We start from the raw sequence: 19,135 nt of genomic DNA, 5'->3' as shown, positions 1-19,135 counted from the left end.
GAAAGCTGTGATTTTATCCCCTTACTGGTTACTAGTTTAAAGGGGTACTCCGCTGGAAAACATTTTTTTTTTTTTTTAAATCAACTGGTGCCAGAAAGTTAAACAGATTTGTAAATTACTTCTATTAAAAAAAATCTTAATCCTTCATGTACTTATTAGCTGCTGAATACTACAGTGGAAATTCTTTTCCGTTTGAAACACAGAGCTGTCTGCTGACATCATATAATGAGCACAGTGCTCTCTGCTGACATCTCTGTCCTTTTTAGGAACTGTCCAGTACTAGGAGAAAATCCCCATAGCAAACATATGCTGCTCTGGACACTTCCTAAAATGGACAGAGATGTCAGCAGAGAGCACTGTGCTCGTGATGTCAGCAGAGAGCTCTGTGTTTCAAAAAGAAAAGAATTCCCTCTGTAGTATTCAGCAGCTAATAAGTACAAGAAGGAATAAGATTTATTAATAGAAGTAATTTACGAATCTGTTTAACTTTCTGGCCCTATTTGATTAAAAAAAAAAAAATGTTTTCCAGCGGAGTACCCCTTTAAAGAGTACCTATTAACTAAACCTTCCCTAATCCCCCTCCCCATCTTACCCTGTCTCTAACTATATCTATCCTAGGGTTTATTTCAATTGTAAACCCCCTTATAAATAATACCTTTTTATCGTCATCTTCGGTAGCTCAGTTAGGAGCTTGTGAGAGGGGAGGAAGTGGGCATTCCCGGCAGGCGCGACATCATGTGAAGCTTTGCCGGGCCGGCTTCCGCCCTTCTTCCTTCTAGCTAAACGATCCTTCTATCTTCATGAGCTGCGCTCCACTGACTCTCGGCCAGCACGCGCCTGCTCTCCTTGTCAGCTCGAGGAGCCTGAAAACGCAGCTGGCCGACAGAGTCAGGAGCGTGCCCTGAGTGGATGCACGCACAGTGCTCACTCCCGGCTCGCTGATTGGAGCTGTGCTGAGTATGAGATTATGGACTCAGCCGCCAGGCGGGCGTGAGTCCGAAATCACTTAAAAAGGGACCCCTAGTGACAAGAATCTCAAACACATAAAACACAATAAAGAATAATTTTTTTTAATAGAACCCAATTACAAAATTAATATATATATATTAAACTATAACATATAAAAATTTTTTTGGGGATGAGGGGTACTCTTTAAAGGGGAACTACGGTACATACGTTCTTATCCCCTATCCTGTGGGACCCCCACAATCTTCTGCTCGGCACCCCAGCTCTCCTCGTAAGCGGAGCAAGCTCCACTCTGTGCGCGGTTTACTGTCGAACATCGCACGGAGCGGTGGCCGACATGACCGCTATATGGGAAAAGAGAGATACAGTAACGGATGCTAAAAACCACTGCTGCTGTATGCCATAGAGTATAATCAGATTCCCATTGACTAAATGGATCCATAATGGATTTTTTTGGGTATACACAACAGCATGGTTGACCAAATTGTTGCATACAGCGAAATGAAACAGAATGTAACGGATCCTGTGTAAAATGGAGACAAAAACGCGGTGTAAACCTAGTCTAATAGAGAAGCTTGGGCACAGCTTCCCCGACTCTAAGGGGCCACGCACACTATGGATTTTATTTTTCCACTCGGAATTAAAGACGTTATCCAGGAATAGGAAAACAGAGCTAATTTCTTTAACAGCACCACACCTGTCCTCAGGTTGTGTGTGGGATTGCAACTCACTTTGATTAAAATGAATAGAGCAAAGTTGTAACACCACACACAACATAAGGGAGAGGTGTGGTGTTGTTTTTAGGAGAAATAAGCTCGGTTTTTCTATTTCTGGATAATATATTCCTCCAATTTCTTTTATTTTCTCATTACATTATCAAACACCAAAACCCCCACAATTCTGCTGTAGATTTACCTCACACAAAGCTCCTGCCATCGCCACAATTTATTTTCAGTTACGTGGACCTGACCAGTCACTGACCAGTCAGATCATCAGATCGTGTATTACTGCCTACCACCATTATATGATCTCATTGGTCCGTGAGGTCACCCAATCAGAGCATGCATGGGGGTGCCTGCTATCACCTTGTCTGCTGTATGCCCTGGAGGAAGTCATGTAGTCTTTGTAGTCAAACACAGTGCTCTCTGCTGACACCTCTGTCCATATCAGGAACTGTCAAGAGCAGGAACAAAGCCACAAAGCAAACCTATCCTGCTCTGAAAAGTTCCAGACACGGACCGAGGTGGCAGCAGGGAGTACATCTTTATAACTTTCTGTCACCAGTTTATTTGAAAATAATTATTTTTATCTCCAGAACACCCCTTTAACATGTTATTTCAATAGAGGACAGCTTTATACTGGCGTTTTGAAGCCGCATATTCAGAGACAAGTCCTGGCTGACCGAGAGTCTCATGATCCGGACCCATAAGGGTCTATTCACACGGCCGGATTTCCGCTTGCGGAATTCCGCCTCAAATTAAAGCCCATAGACTTCTATGGGATTCCGCACTCCCATCCACACTTCTAAATTTCCGCTTGCAGAATTCGGCCGGGCGTGACGCCGGGCGAACACGGTAGCCCGCACACAGCGTTCGGAGTAATGAACTTTCGGACGCTGTGAGCGGAGCTCCGAACTGCAGGGCAGCGCACAACCCCTTTAATGGCCATAGACTTCTATGGGATTCCGCACCCCCATTCACACTTCTAAATTGCCGCTTGCGGAATTCCGCTTCAAATTAAAGCCCATAGACTTCTATGGTATTCCGCATTCCCATTCACACTTCTGAATTTCCGCTTGCGGAAATTCAGAAGTGTAAATGGGAATGCGGAATCCCATAGAAGTCTATGGGCTTTAAAGGGGTTATCCAGGAAAAAAACTTTTTATATATATATCAGAAAGTTAAACAGATTTGTAAATTACTTCTATTAAAAAATCTTAAACCTTTCAGTACTTATGAGCTGCTGAAGTTGAGTTGTTCTTCTCTGTCCAAGTGCTCTCTGATGACACGTGTCTCGGGAACCGCCCAGTTTAGAAGCAAATCCCCATAGCAAACCTCTTCTACTCTGTGCAGTTCTCGAGACAAGCAGAGATGTCAGCAGAGAGCACTGTTGCCAGACAGAAAACAACAACTCAACTTCAGCAGCTAATAATTATTGAAAGGATTAACATTTTTTAATAGAAGTAATTTACAAATCTGTTTAACTTTCTGGAGTCAGTTGATATATATATAAAAGTTTTTTCCTGGAATACTTCTTTAATACGAGGCAGAATTCCGCGAACGGAAATTGTGCCGTGTGAATAGACCCTTAGGTTAAGACTTGTGGCCCTAATACACCTGTATTGTAATGCTGGCCCAAGGAAGTGGCTGCCAGGCACCTCTAGTGCAGCTTACATTTGGAAGAATAAACCGCAAAATCCCACGGTAGAACCTTTTATTTTAAAAAGTTTCTACTGGAATTGGCAAAAATGTCTATGGGCAGCTGACGGCTTGAACCTCGCTGTGATAAAGACACAACGTATTATATAGCACCAACATGTTCTGTGGTGCTGTACAGACTGTCACCACTCCTGTTAGTCCCTGTCTTCGGAATCTAAATTGGGAACTAACCTATCAGTGAACTTTGGGAATGTGAGAGGAAACCGGAGGAAATCCACAAAAATACAGGGAGAACATCCAAACTCCCTGCAGATGTTGTCCTTGGTCAGACCTGCATGGCAACAGTGCCAACCACCGAGCCACCGCGCTGCCTATATTCTGCTAATGTTCTAACTAAAGAATTATAGGGGAGATTTATCAAAACCAGTGTAGAGGAAAAGTGGAGCAGTTGCCCATGGCAACCTATCAGATCGCTTCTTTCATTTTTCGCAGGTCTCTTTAAAAATGAAAGAAGAAATTTGATTGGTTGCCATGGGCAACTGCACCACTCTTCCTCTGCACAGCTTTTGATAAATCTCCCCATATGTTTCCACAGCGAAAAGTGTGCAACGTCACCCTGAGAATCCGTGAAGCGTTGCCGTTTATAGCCTCCATTGTTCTCCGATACGGAACAACGCTACGAAAACATCCCAAGGTTGATACTTCTAAAATAACAAAGAATTCTAAAGAACAGCAATATTTATTTTATAACAATTACGGAAAGATACTGTGATATATATATATATATATATATATATATATATATATATATTAATGTTGATCGGATCCCTATTGCAGTGTTCATAGACTGGTTATATGCCTATACTGTAAAATAAAGAGACAATTGGGGGGGGGGGGGGGGGACACATTTATCATTGTTGTCTTTGCTAAATGAGTTATGAAGCAATATTTTTTTTTGCTTTGGTTTTGCCTATGTGCGTCACGTTTATCATACTATCAAGGGGGGGGGGGGGGGCTGATAAATTTGCCGCATATAAGCAAAAACAAATCATTAAGGAGGAGATTTATCAAAACCTGTCCTGAGGAAAAGTTGCTGAGTTGCCCATAGCAACCAATCAGATTGCAAAATAAAAGCAGCAGAGGCCTTGTTAAAAATGAAAGAAGCGATCTGATTGGTTGCTATGGGTAACTCAGCAACTTTTCCTCTGGACAGGTTTTGATAAATCTCCCCCTAAATCATTACAGATCACCATTTAGTAATGTTTCCTTCTCTCCTTCCTTTTCTGAGACTTTTTAAAAGGAAGTGTTTGTAAGGCTGGGTTCACACCACGTTTTTCAAATACGGTAACAGTATACGGTTTTCCGCAAAAAAACGTATACGACCGTATCCGAAACCGTATGCATAGAGAATGCATTGTAAACCGTATTCCAAATGTTGTGTACGGTTGCATCCGTTTTGCCTCGGATACGGTTTTGCCGATTTTTCAACCGCTGTCGACCACGTTTTTGCCTCCGGTTGGAAAACCGTATGCGAACCGTATGCGGTTCTTTTAACATTGTTGTCTATGAGAACCGTACACAGAATTTCAGAATACAATTGCACACGGTTTTTCTAATCCGTTTTTGGAGTTGACACATGCGCAGATTGGAATTTCAATAGAACAATAGTAACTTTATTTAATTGCTGGAAAACTAATTCCAACAAAATAGCAAAACCGTTGGCAAAAACTGATGCAAACGGATAGAACCGTACGGGGGAAAAAACGTATACGTTTTAATTTGGAGTCATACGGTTGTATACGGTTGCATAAGGTTTTTACTGTATACGGTAACCGTATTTGAAAAACGTGGTGTGAACCCAGCCTAAGCCAGGTCCGACTTGGCTTAGGTTTGCGACTTTTTTTTTATACCTATGTGCGAAATTTGCACTTCATAAATTCCAAAAGTTGCTTAGGTATCGCTGTTTGCTACTTTCTGCGTACCCACAAAAGTTGTAAAGACGATAGTACAACATTTAGTGCGCCTGTAGTAAGCAAAAAAAAAAAAAATAAAATAAAATATAAAAAAGCTCTAAATGCAATGATACATGTATTTACTTGTAGATTCATGCTGCATATTAGGTATTCTAACCTTGAGAAGAACATGGAGCTTCATGGAGGTACATGGGGTTTATAGGTCTATAGTAGGAGCCCATAGGAGTGCGGCAGGGTTACATGTATGGCGTCTTGTACAAAGCCCCCATAAAAATGCAGTCAGCTTTACTATACTGTATGAATTTGACAGCATGCCGGATCACGATACCGCAGCTTATCCTTATGCCTTTTATTGTCTGAGCTTTAGTTCCAGGCAGCATTTACAGAGTCACTCCTTAAAGTAAGCCTATATAATTCATGACTAAAAGAAAACCCTGCAGTGGTCTTCAACCTGCGGACCTCCAGATGTTGCAAAACTACAACTCCCAGCATGCCCGGGCAGCCGTTGGCTGTCCGGGCATGCTGGGAGTTGTAGTTTTGCAACATCTGGAGGTCCGCAGGTTGAAGACCACTGGCATACAGTGTATAGACATAGTACCTTTGGTTACCCTTTTGTTACGACACATAAAAGTAAAAGGTATATGTGAGGTCGGCTTCTTTTTAAATGTTCTCAATGATGTATCTGATTTTGTGTAGCCCTTTAAAGCCTGTTCCACACAAGCATACTGGTATATGCCCATATATGCTTGGACCTCGCCGTATATCCGGTGGAAAACTTTTTTCTTTTTTTTTTTTTTTTTTTAATGAAATGGTGCCAGAAAGTTAAACAGATTTGTAAATTACTTCTATTAAAAAATCTTAATCCTTTCAGTACTTATTAGCAGCTGTTTGCTACAGAGGGAAATCTTTATTTTTTTTAATTTCTTTTTTTGTGGTGTCCACAGTGCTCTCTGCTGACACCTGATGCCCGTATCAGGAACGGTCCAGAGCAGGAGAAAATCACCATTACAAACCTATGCTGCTCTGGACAGTTCCTGACATGGACAGAGGTGTCAGCAGAGAGCACTGTGGACAACACAAAAAAGAAATTCAAAAAGTAAAGAATTTCCTCTGTAGTAAACAGCTGCTAAAAAGTACCAAAAGGATTAAGATTTTTTAATAGAAGTAATTTACAAATCTGCTTAACTTTCTGGCTCCAGTTCATTTAAAAAAAAAAAAAAAAAATAAGTACCCCTTTACATTCAGATTTTTCTGAGGACAGTGCTGCTGACTCAGCATGGCTCTCACCCCTGGTGCACTAAAAGTGGTGAAACCTGTAATAGAAATCTGCAGCATACTTGTTTTTCAACCTAGACAATGTCTGCAGCATGTGGATGAGATTTGTAAAATCTAATTTCCTTGTTTCCTTCTCAATAATAAAACCACAGTCTGTGTATATGCAGCTCAGTGGTCCTAGGGTCAAATCCCACCAAGGACAACATCTGCAACGAGTTAGCATTTTATCCCTGTATTTGCGTTGGTCTCCTCCCACACTCCAAAACATACTGATAGGCGAATTTAGAGATTGTGAGACTCAATGGGAACAGGGACCAATTTAAATGTACATAGCTGCGGAACCTGTGCGCGCTATATAAAGAATTATTATGGTATACATACAGTGAAACCTCTCTATAAGCGGACCACCCAATTTTGCATGGAATTTTTTTTTTTGTGAGTGCTTCTCCCAAAGGAAAAAAGTATACAGAATAGTGGTTAAAGAGGTACTCCGCTGCTCAGCGTTTGAAACTGTTCCGAACGCTAGAGCCGGGAGCTCGTGACGCCATAGCCCCGCCCCCTCGTGACTCCCTGCCCCTCAATGCAGGTCTATGGGAGGGGGCGTGACAGCCGTCACGCCCCCTCCCATGGACTTGCATTGAGGGGGAGGGGCGTGAAATAATGAGGGGTGGGGCTATGATGTCACAAGCTCCCGTCGCCGGCTCCAGCATTCGGAACAGTTTGCTCCAAACGCTGAGCGGAGTACCTCTTTAAAGTATTTAATAAAGCCAACAAGCATGTACAGACACAAATAATGGTTAAAAAAAATCATCTTGAGTTAAATTACTGGTCTCCAGTATGGTTCACCCTCTCATTCATGGTCCTCAGCATGGTTCACCCTCTCATTCATGGTCCTCAGCATGGTTCACCCTCTCATTCATGGTCCTCAGCATGGTTCACCCTCTCATTCATGGTCTCCAGCATGGTTCACCCTCTCATTCATGGTCTCCAGCATGGTTCACCCTCTCATTCATGGTCCTCAGCATGGTTCACCCTCTCATTCATGGTCCTCAGCATGGTTCACCCTCTCATTCATGGTCTCCAGCATGGTCCACCCTCTCATTCATGGTCCTCAGCATGGTTCACCCTCTCATTCATGGTCCTCAGCATGGTTCACCCTCTCATTCATGGTCTCCAGAATGGTCCACCCTCTCATTCATGGTCCTCAGCATGGTTCACCCTCTCATTCATGGTCCTCCGCATGGTTCACCCTCTCATTCATGGTCCTCAGCATGGTTCACCCTCTCATTCATGGTCCTCAGCATGGTTCACCCTCTCATTCATGGTCCTCAGCATGGTTCACCCTCTCATTCATGGTCCTCAGCATGGTTCACCCTCTCATTCATGGTCCTCAGCATGGTTCACCCTCTCATTCATGGTCCTCAGCATGGTTCACCCTCTCATTCATGGTCCTCAGCATGGTTCACCCTCTCATTCATGGTCCTCAGCATGGTTCACCCTCTCATTCATGGTCCTCAGCATGGTTCACCCTCTCATTCATGGTCCTCAGCATGGTTCACCCTCTCATTCATGGTCCTCAGCATGGTTCACTCTCTCCTGGTCCTCAATATGGCGCCTCTCTCCATTGACCTCCTAGTCTCGGACAGTCTCCCGCTGCTATGCAATGATGCACGCTCATGCTGGAAATGCACCTATTACTGCTCTCTCGGTCCAGTAATGCAGCACAATGCACGCAGCATCTCTCCCTTGATGTCCCTTACGAGCTTCCTTCTCCTTCTTGCTTTATTTTGGTGAATCAGTGCAGTACGGATCTGCTTCTAGATGATTCGCTGTGCATATGACTCCAATGAGTGGCGTCTTCATAATTCCCTTCTTCTAAAACAATATAAGGTTGTGTTTATCCCTAAAAACACCTCCGTTCAGAAGACTTTGTGAAGGCTGGGAGCACATGAAAGAATGTGGTCTAGGCATTGCGTGCTATAACTTTATTATTGTATTTCTGGAATGCTCATAAAGACGCGTTTTAAAAGGTTCTCGAGCGTGGTATAAGTTACTAGTACACTGCACTGCCTGGGTAGATCTAAATCTAATAAGGGCCTATATATGAAGATGGGTGACAGAAATATCTTAACGCTCATTAAAACTAATTTTTGCTATTGCACTCCTTATGGTAAATAAAAAATATTTCTAATGTACTTTGGTTAAAAAAAATGAAGTTTTCTATGTTTTATTTGTGCTTAAAAAAGCTCAAGAGCACATTTTCCCCCATTTTATACACAGACTTTGGACAGAAGTCCAAACACAGAAAGTGCAGCCTGGAGTGCTGAGGGGAGTGTATCCAACCAACAGCATATGGCAGTTAAGAGTGAGAGGAGCTATGATTGAATGAGGCTGGACACACCCGCTGAGGCTGGACACACCCGCTGAGGCTGGACACCCCCCCCCCCCTCAGATGAGGCTGGACCCCCCCTGGACACCCCCCCTCCCATAGACATGAATGGAGGGGGTGTGGCGTGACATCCCATCCCCAGTCCCGGAAAACCCGGAGATTTCCGAAACTGAAGACTCAGCACCCACATAGAATGCGGGTGCTGCAGGGAGATTACAGGGGTCTCAGCAGTGGGCCCCCTGCGATCAGACATCTTATCCCCTATCCTTGGGATAGGGGATAAAATGTTTTTGCCCGGAATACCCCTTTAAAAAAAAAAAAAATTCTGTATTTTGCTCGTCTGAAGCTCAGGTTGTGTTCATAAATACATTATGAATTTTGGTTCTCATAGGAGCAAAAAAAACGAAATTCAAGCTGTGGTGAATCCACAACAGACGCCGGCAGGTCCATCAAGTTCCATCATGCTGTCCGTCGTTTTAACAGGAAGAACAACGCTACATGCTGCGCTATTCTTCCCAGCAAATATGATTGAAACTGTGTCAGAGACGCCAAACTGAGTCTCCAGCACAGATGTAAACAGAGGCTGACACTTTATTTAAATAATTCCCTATGGGGGAAAAAAAAAGGTTGCTGTGCAGCCATAGCCTAAGGATCATTTTTGTTCTGTCCAGTCCTGCTCAATTTTCTAAGAATTATTACTTCACAAAGCAGTTCATGGTTAAAACAGAAATGTAAAAAAAAAATGCATAGAGTCATTGTAGTCGCCCATCAAGCCTCTTAATACCTCTCAATGTGATTAAGCAATTAATCCCCCACATTCGTCACACAATGAGGTCTGTCAATCGTCCCACATATCCTTCACCTCCAACGTCATCCAGCCACATTTCAGCTGCTAGATTTCTCTTTTGTAATATTTTAACATTTAACTCTTTTGGTTCCTGCTCTGTTCAGCGTCTCCCTTCCCTGCATGATCTTGACTAATATATAGAAATGTAAGGGTACGATCACACTACGTTTCTGCCCCCCTCCGTTAATGGTATCCGTTGGCATCCCACTGAAAACGGGATACCGATGCATACTGTTAACGGGAGCAGCCGACCCCATTTACTTCTATGACCAAATGTAGTCACTCTAAGTGACTCAGTTTGGGATGTATGCTCTATTTTAAATGCACACATGATGGGGGTTGTTGCACTTTTGAAATGGTGCATACATCCTGATACATCAGAAGTAAAGGGGGATAAGATGTATGATCACAGGGGGCACGCCACAGGGATCCGCGATCTCGGTGCAGTCCCCGGCATTCTGTGCCGGGCGCCGCCTCCGAGATGTGACGTTGCGACCACACCCCCTCATGACGTCACGACCACACCCACTGCATTCATGTCTATGGGAGTGGGCATGACAGCCACCACGCCCCCTCCCATAGACACGAATGGCAGGGGCGTGGCCGTGACATCACGTCTTGGAGGCAGCGTATGGCACAGAATGCCGGGGGTTGCACAGAGATCGCGGGGGTCCCAGTGGCGTGACTCCTGCGATCATACATCTTATCCTCTATCCTTGGGATAGGGAATAAGATGTATAAAGCCGGTTACCCCTTCAATGGTAGGAAATCACATCTCTTTAGTGCGTGGTCACACTTTCAGGTATTTTTTAATGCGGTTATGGAAGAAAAGGCAAGAGCACATCGTAGATGGAGGACACAGATAAGGATCAATTTTTTGGGCTTTTTATTCAATAATTGCAATTAACAAATCAGAAGGTGTGTGAACATGCTGCAGGTACCATGAAAAGTCGCCCAGCAAGATGCAAAGTACAGCAAGAAGTTGTTCCCAACATGCTGTACAGTAGCATTCTCCAATCTGTGGCTCTCGGACTGTTGCAGTACTAAAACTCCCATCATGCCCCCCATCAGGGCATTTTTGTTCTGGTGTAAATGTACTTGGTCCATCTTAATTATGTGCTTTATACATTTTTTGGTGTCTTGCTTGACAAAGGACGTAGTTAAGAGACCATAGGTGTGGATTTGCCATAACATAAGCCAACTACAATTCTCAGCATGCCCTGAGAGCCGAAGGCTGTCCGATCATGCTGGGAGTTGTAGTGGAGCAACAGCTGGAGGCATCCTGGTTGGGAAATACTGCAATAGGTGGCATAAAGTTAAACAAAAGACAACTTGATTCATCATACAATATGAACCACTGTGATAGATTTGGGGCCTTTCTAGACTGTCTAGTTAAAATTTAAAGAGGTACTCCGGTGCCAGAAAATTAAATGGATTTGTAAATTACTTCTATCAAAAAATCTTAATCCTTCCAGTACTTATTAGCTGCTGACTACTACAGAGGAAATTATTTTCTTTTTTGGAACACAGTGCTCTCTGCTGAATCACGAGCACAGTGCTCTCTGCTGACATCTCTGTCCATTTTAGGAACTGTCCAGAGCAGCATATGTTTGGTATGGGGATTTTCTCCTACTCTGGACAGTTCTTAAAATGGACAGAGATGTCAGCAGAGAGCACTGTGGTCATGATGTCAGCAGAGAGCTCTGTGTTCCAAAAAGAAAAAGAATTTCCTCTGTAGTATTCAGCAGCTAATATGTACTGGAAGGATTAAGATTTTTTTTAAATTGAAGTAATTTACAAATCTGTTTAACTTTCTGGCACAGTTTGATTTAAAAAAAAAAAAAAAAAAAAAGGTTTTCCACTGAAGTACCCCTTTAAGGATTAGTACATTTTCCCCACTAAGAAACGCATTGAATAATCCATTTTAGAAGGCCCTTCCCCTGCGGGCTACTCTGGCGAGTACATGTTCCATGCTGCCCCCTGCTGGCTGTGGTCGGATCACTATGGGGATATTTATCAAAACCTGTCCAGAGGAAAACTTGCTGAGTTGCCCATAGCAACCAATCAGATCGCTGCTTTCACTTTTGAAAAGGCCTGTGAAAAATGAAAGTAGTGATGTGATTGGTTGCTATGGGCAACTCCTCAACTTTTCCTCTGGACAGGTTTTGATATCTCTCCCCCCTATAGGCTTCAAAACAGACACAACTTTTGTTTGGCATTTTTGGAACCTGGAAAAACTGCCCTTTCTCTCTTTCTCGAAGAAGCAGTTTTTGTGTTTTTTTTTTTTCCCCCAAAAAAATATTGTGTATTACTATCGGCGGTTTTTAGTTGACGTTTTACGCACTGGGTTATTCATTACAAGTCATCGGATTCTTTCGGGCATGAAATTCGAGGATTACCTTACATGTCCTTTCCAAATTGTAGGCGGAATGCTGGAGGGCACAGGTTCCCTCACATACACTTGTGGATTTTGGTCTTTATTTATCATCAGTATTTGGGTCCAAGTTTGCCTTGGCGTACGTCAAGTGTACTTCCTCCACATCACATTAAAGGGGCGCGCGCTCTTTGTCTATATCTAAGCTACTTTTCTATTTACAATTTGGTCAACAATAGGTCATTTTCTTATGACACATTCCCTCTAAAAGGAGTCCAGGACTAGAAAAACATGGCCGCTATCTTCTAGCAATAGCGCCGCCCCTGCTCATGCGTTTTGTCTGGCACCTCAGTATTGTAAATCAGCGGTCTCCAAATTGTGCCCCTCCAGCTGTTGCAAAACTACAACTCCCAGCATGCCCGGACAGCCAACGGCTGTCCGGGCATGCTGGGAGTTGTAGTTTTGCAAAAGCTGGAGGTCCACCGTTCAGAGACCACTGGTGCTGCTTTAGAAGGATGCAGCCATATTTTTCACACCCTCTCCATGCCATAGCAACCAATCACAGCTCTGCTTTCATTTTACCTGAGAAATTTAAGAATCAGAAACTAAGCCACTATTTCCCCCCCTCAGGTTGATAAATCTTTGTCAAATTTAATTTATTCCTTTATTTTTTTCCGTGCAAATATTGCCACGGAGATCTGACAACGATCTGCAGATCTTCAACCCTGTTCACACCCAATGGAAAACTTCCATTAATAGTCGGAACTGTCTCTCTAAGACACATTCACAAGTACTCTACGTGCTGCAGATTTTCCGCTGCAGATTTTTTTTTATCTATATGCAGAAAACCTGCAGCATAAAATCTGTTGCGGAAAATATAGTACATGCGAACATACCCAAAGACTACAATGGCAATCCTTGTGCAAATCTACTGCACACCAGTATCGATTTGGCGACGCAGATTTCTGCCGCGGAAACAGACGTCGGATTTTAATCTGTTGTGTACCCTGAATAACCTCTTTCACAAAAGAACAATTTTGCTTATTCCCGGATCCTCTATGTAAGCAGGGCTCTACTTTGCTTCCTTTATGTAATAGATATCAATCTGACATATCGTGCGGATTCTGACATCCAGTCATTTGCCACGAAGGGCTTTTCTTCTCTTTCGATCACAAGCATTAGTGAGTCCTAAGTGACACATAAAAAGCTTTATCTGGGCTCTGCCTAGGAAATGTCACAGCGAGAAAAAAAAATCTTGTTTTAGGATTTGGAGAGGCGGCGCGCGCGCAGCCTGTGATTTTACTGTCTGTTTTCTTTCCACCAAAGAGCAGATGTGCTTCGCAGCCACCTCCCGGCTTGTCTGTAAATAAGTAGCCATGCATTATCAGCCTGTATACCATTAGGGCACATTCCATCCATGTCAGCTGATACAGCCGGTATACACCACATTAATTTACTCTTACATTCGGCCCCGGCGTCACGTGACACAGCTTGCAAAACTTAAAAGGGGTATTCCAGGGAAAAACTTTTTTATATATATATATATATATATATATATATATATATATATATATAATATATCAACTGGCTTCATAAAAGTTAAACAGATTTGTAAATTACTTCTATTAAAAAAATCTTAATTCTTTCAGTACTTATGAGCTTCTGAAGTTAAGGTTGTTCTTTTCTGTCTGAATCCTCTCTGATGACACGTGTCTCGGGAAACGCCCAGTTTAGAAGAGGTTTGCTATGGGGATTTGCTTCTAAACTGGGCGTTTCCCCGAGACAGGTGTCATCAGAGAGAAAAGAACAATCTTAACTTCAGAAGCTCATAAGTACTGAAAGGATTAAGATTTTTTAATAGAAGTAATTTACAAATCTGTTTAAAGGGGTAGTCCAGTGGTGAAAAGGATAGGGGATAAGGATAGGGGATAAGTTTGAGATCGCGGGGGGTCCGACCGCTGGGGCCCCCTGCGATCTCTCTGTACGGGGCCCCGGCTCTCCGCCGAGATAGCGGGTGTCGACCCCCGCACGAGGCGGCGGCCGACACGCCCCCTCAATACATCTCTATGGCAGAGCCGGAGATTGCCGAAGGCAGCGCTTCGGCTCTGCCATAGAGTTGTATTGAGGGGGCGTGTCGGCCGCCGCCTCGTGCGGAGGTCGACACGCCCCCTTCCAGCGGGCTGTCGGGGCTCCGTACAGGAGATCGCGGGGGGCCCCAGGGGTCGGACCCCCCGCGATCTGCAACTTATCCCCTATCCTTAGGATAGGGGATAAGTTGCTCACCACTGAATCACCACTGGACTACTCCTTTAACTTTCTGGAGCCAGTTGATATATATATAAAAAAAAGTTTTTTCCTGGAATACCCCTTTAAGATGCGCAATGTTGTCAGACAAACAAGTCGCTTGTGTCATGAAGTCGCCAGCTCTTCTGTTAAATGTCATAGATTCGCATTACCGAAGAACAAGCCTCCTCAGTGTGCGTGGATGGCGGGACTGCAGGGCCGACCCAGTGGACTGACTATTGTCAGAAGTCAACACAGATGGCATTTCACCCACAAAGGACGATAGTCTGAGTGCACGGGAACACAATGCCATCATTTACTTGCAGTTGCGCACTTGTTAACTTATACTTTGTCCCCCTTATGCTGTATATACAAGAACGAATGAATAAAAGGGCGATGAACGTAACGCACCACGGACCCTCACGGATTCTAATTCATCTGATCTCCTGCATGTCTGGTTCGCTACTTACAATCGCTGACCTCATTATTATTTGTATCAATCATAGAAAGAAAGAGGGGGAGCACTTACGAGCCGGAGTCTCTTTGAATGTGCAGACTTTGTCTTTAACCCCTTAAGGACCCGGGGTTTTTCTGTTTTTGCACTTTCGTATTTTCCTTGTCACCTTTTAAAAATCATAGCCCTTTCAATTTTGCACCTAAAAATCCATTTGCTGGCTTATGTTTTTGCTCCACCAATTCTACTTTGCAGTCAAATCAGTCATTTTACCCAAAAATCTACGGCGAAATGGAAAAAAAAAATCATTGTGCTACGAATTTGAAGAAAAAATGCCATTTTGTAACTTTTGGGGGCTTCCGTTTCTACGCAGAAAAATTTTCGGTAAAAATTACACCTTATCTTTATTCTGTAGGTCCATATGATTAAAATGGTACCCTACTTATATAGGTTGGATTTTGTCGTACATGCAGGAAAATGTATACATTTAAAATCATTCTGACCCCTATGACTTTTTTATTTTACCATGTACGGGGCGGTATGAGGGCTCACTTTTTTGCCCTGTGATCTGAAGCTTTTAGCGGTAACATTTTTGTATTGATTGGACTCTTTGATCGCTTTTTATTCATTTTTTCATTATATAAAAAGTGACCAAAAATAAGTTATTTTGGACTTTTGGATTTTTTTGTGCGTACGTTATTGACCGTGCAGTTTAATTAATGATATATTTTTATAGTTCGTCGATATCACATATGATTATATTTATTTTTATTAACTTTTTTTTTTATGGGGAAAGGGGGGTGATTTGGACTTTTATTAGGGAAAGGGTTAAATCACATTAAAGGGGTACTCCCAACCTAGAAATCTTATCCCCTATCCAAAGGATAGGGGATAAGATGTCTAATCGCGGGGTTCCAGCCGCTGGGGACCCCCACATTATTGCATGTGCACCCACCTCCGTGACGTCAGGACTCCGCCCCCGTGTGACGTCACGCCTGTCCCCTCAATGCAAATCTATGGGAGACGGGCGTGACGTCACACGGGGGCGGAGTCCTGACATCACGGACTCCCGTCCCGGACTCGCTACTCAGAGCCTCCAGCGGTTCCCGTGTAAAAAGAGGTGGGTGCCGCATGCAATAATGCGGGGGTCCCCAGCGGTGGGACCCCCGCGATCAGACATCTTATCCCCTATCCTTTGGATAGGGGATAATATGTCTAGCGTGGGAGTACCCCTTTAACATTTTTTTTGCAGTGTTATAGCTCCCATAGGGGGCTATAACACTGCACACACTGATCTTTTACACTGATCACTGCAAAGCCATAGCTTTGCATTGATCAGTGTTATTGGCTGTCGATTGCTCAAGCCTGCATCTCAGGCTTGGATTAATCAGTCGCTGATCAGACGCGCCGGAGGAAGGTAAGGAGGACCTCCGCTCGTGTCCTAGCTGATCGGGACACAGCATTTTCACTGCGGTGGTCCCGATCAGCCCCACTGAGCAGCCGGGAAGCTTTTACTTTCGTTTTAGACACGGCATTGAACGCCGCGTCTAAAGGGTTCATAGCGCGCGGCACCGAGATCACTGCCGTGCGCTATTAGCCCCGGGTCCCAGCTTCGGTTACATGCTGGGACCGACCCGATATGACACGGGGTCACCGCGTGACCCCGCGTTATATATCGCGGGAGCCGGTTAAGGACGTAAATATACGTCCTTGGTCGTTAAGGGGTTAATAAGGTGCAGTTACATATCCATAACACAGGATGCCAGGGTCCGCAGCATGGCACATTTGTGATGTCCCAGTACAGGATATCATTCCTCAGTCCTATCAGCTTGAGTCCTTGCACGTTCCCAGGGCTCACCTGCACTATATCCATATAATCTGTATAATTGTATAAAGGACCTTTAATATGGTCACATGTTAAAGTCACATGTTTTGTTATTCAGAGAGCACCAGGTGACCCACAGCTAGCCTATGGGCTCCTTGCTCAGCCCCCCTTTATAAGGAAGGGAGGAGCTGCAAATCTCTCTCTTTTGCTCTTACACCTCTCTTTCTCCTGAGGTCAAGTCCAGTCCTGACGTCTCAGAGCCAGTGTCCAGCACATCTGGAGGCCTCAAGCCTAAATTACAGCCACAGATCTGTAAGCCAAGTCATCTTTCTCCGCTGTCACTATCTTCAGTCAAGTCAACTCCGTTATAGTCAGCATGGCTATGCTAAAGTCTGTCAAGTCACTGCAAGTTCCAGCAAGCTGCGAGGTCGCTCGTGTTACTGGTCACCTCTCTGGGAACCTTCCTACCCAGTAAAGAATGTTATACTTGTTCAACTTCAGTAAAGCTACCGTTAACCTTAACCTGTCCTTGGACTATTATTTACCCCTGCCTAACCTAGGAGTAGCAGGATTACCTTTCGGTGGTTACATAGGCAAGCCACGCCCTGCCTAACCTAGGAGTAGCAGGATTACCTTTGGGTGGTTACATAGGCAAGCCACGCCCTGGCATCACAAACACTTATTACAATTTGTCATGTAATCCAAGATCTCCCTGTGAATTTGTTTTCAGAATCCATCTCCCTTCATTTTGTAGGAGAATTTTCTTTGTGTCCACACCTCCCGCTGTGTTTATTCTTTCTATCCCCATAAATTGAAGAGTTTTTGGATCACCGTTGTGCTTGTCTCGTATATGGGAGATGAGCCTTGGGGCTCCCCGTCCTTATAAAGTTAACATGATCTCTAAATCTGATATTTACTTCACGGGTGGTGCAGCCGATATAGAATCTATTGCAAGGAACAGCGGATGGCGTAGACTACATTGTTTGTTCGGCAGCACACAAAATCCCTGCATACCACTTCAACTCCACCTACGGTGACAAGTTTATCTGTACAACAGAAACTACACCAATTACAACTGCCGCACTTATAGGTACCTTTCGGTGTATCTCTATTCAGTATTTTAGGGAGCTGCTTACTAGAATATTTTTTAAATTCCTACATTTTTTTTTAAGGTGACCAAAGGTCTATTAACAATATACTCTCTTAGATCTGGGTCATTTTGCAATAAGGACCAGTTATTATTGATTTTTTAGGGCTACTAGACTATATGAAAATGAAAAACGTTGTTGGTGTTTAGTTAGTCTGTTTCGTTAAAGGGTTTTTACCTTTCATTAGGGACCCTCCTTTAATGCTACTGGCTCTCTTTAGTGCAGCATCTAGTACAGTAGTAGGGTAACCTTGTTGTACTAAATGTGCATGCAAATCCCTCGCCTGCATCTGGACGTCTACCTCCCAGTTGTTGATTCTCTTTAGTCTGAGGAACTGTCCGTAAGGGACCACCCCCTTAACATGTTCGGGATGGTAGCTTCCATAATGCAGGAGAGAGTTGCACGCCATGGGTTTACGGTAACTCTTGGTGATAACCTCCCCATCTATGATGCTTATTTTTATAATCAAGAAATTCTAGATTGGGGTCTCCATTTTCCATGTGAACTTGAGGTTCATGTAATTTTCATCGTTCAGAACGGACACGAAGTCCACGAAAGTGGACTCCGTCCCCGTCCAAACGATGTAAATGTCATCGACAAATCTGCAATCCCGGGCTATAGATCTTATGTATTTATTGCTGTCTACAAAGATATATTTCCTTTCAAGGGCTGAAACATACAAATTAGCCAGGGTGCAAGCCACTGGGGTCCCCATGACCACCCCGCTTGTTTGTGTATACCAGTCACTGCCGAACTTGAAGGAATTACAGGAGAGAATGAATTTCAATGAATCACAAATGAAGTTAATTATCACTTTTCCCGAAACACTCGAGGAAACCCCTGATGACTTCTATACTTTTTTCCTGCGATATGCTTGTATAGAGACTTTCGATATCTGTCGATACAAGAACACAGTTTTCAGGCACCAGGAGTCCCTTGAGTGACCGGAGAAAAGTCATTGGTGTCCTTAACAAGGGCTGGGATTTCGGTGAGTAGGGGGTGGAGCAACCAGTTGACACACTGAGATATCGACTCTGTTAGAGTCCCCACCCCGGAGACAATAGGTCTCTCGGGTGGGGACGCTAACGTTTTTTGTACTTTTAGTTGAAAGTACCAGACTTCCTCTCTAGTCTCATTGGGGGGGGGGGGAAGTCTTTCTGCTAGTTTTTTTTTTTTTTATAGAACACCTTTTTTCAAAATAGACCCTAAGGAAAGACAGAAGT

General features: G+C 43.7%; 1 protein-coding gene across 2 annotated transcripts in view; it reads right to left on the bottom strand.

Annotated features, from left to right (window-relative positions):
* The window catches only part of MGAT3 (beta-1,4-mannosyl-glycoprotein 4-beta-N-acetylglucosaminyltransferase), a 93,894-nt gene that overhangs the window by 23,896 nt on the left and 50,863 nt on the right, over nucleotides 1–19,135 (bottom strand). The window lies entirely within an intron of this gene.

This window comes from Hyla sarda, chromosome 6 (genome assembly GCF_029499605.1).
Source record: "Hyla sarda isolate aHylSar1 chromosome 6, aHylSar1.hap1, whole genome shotgun sequence".
NCBI classification, from domain to species: domain Eukaryota; kingdom Metazoa; phylum Chordata; class Amphibia; order Anura; family Hylidae; genus Hyla; species Hyla sarda.
Note: the sequence above shows the minus strand (reverse complement) of the source record. Positions and strands in the feature narration are given on the sequence as shown.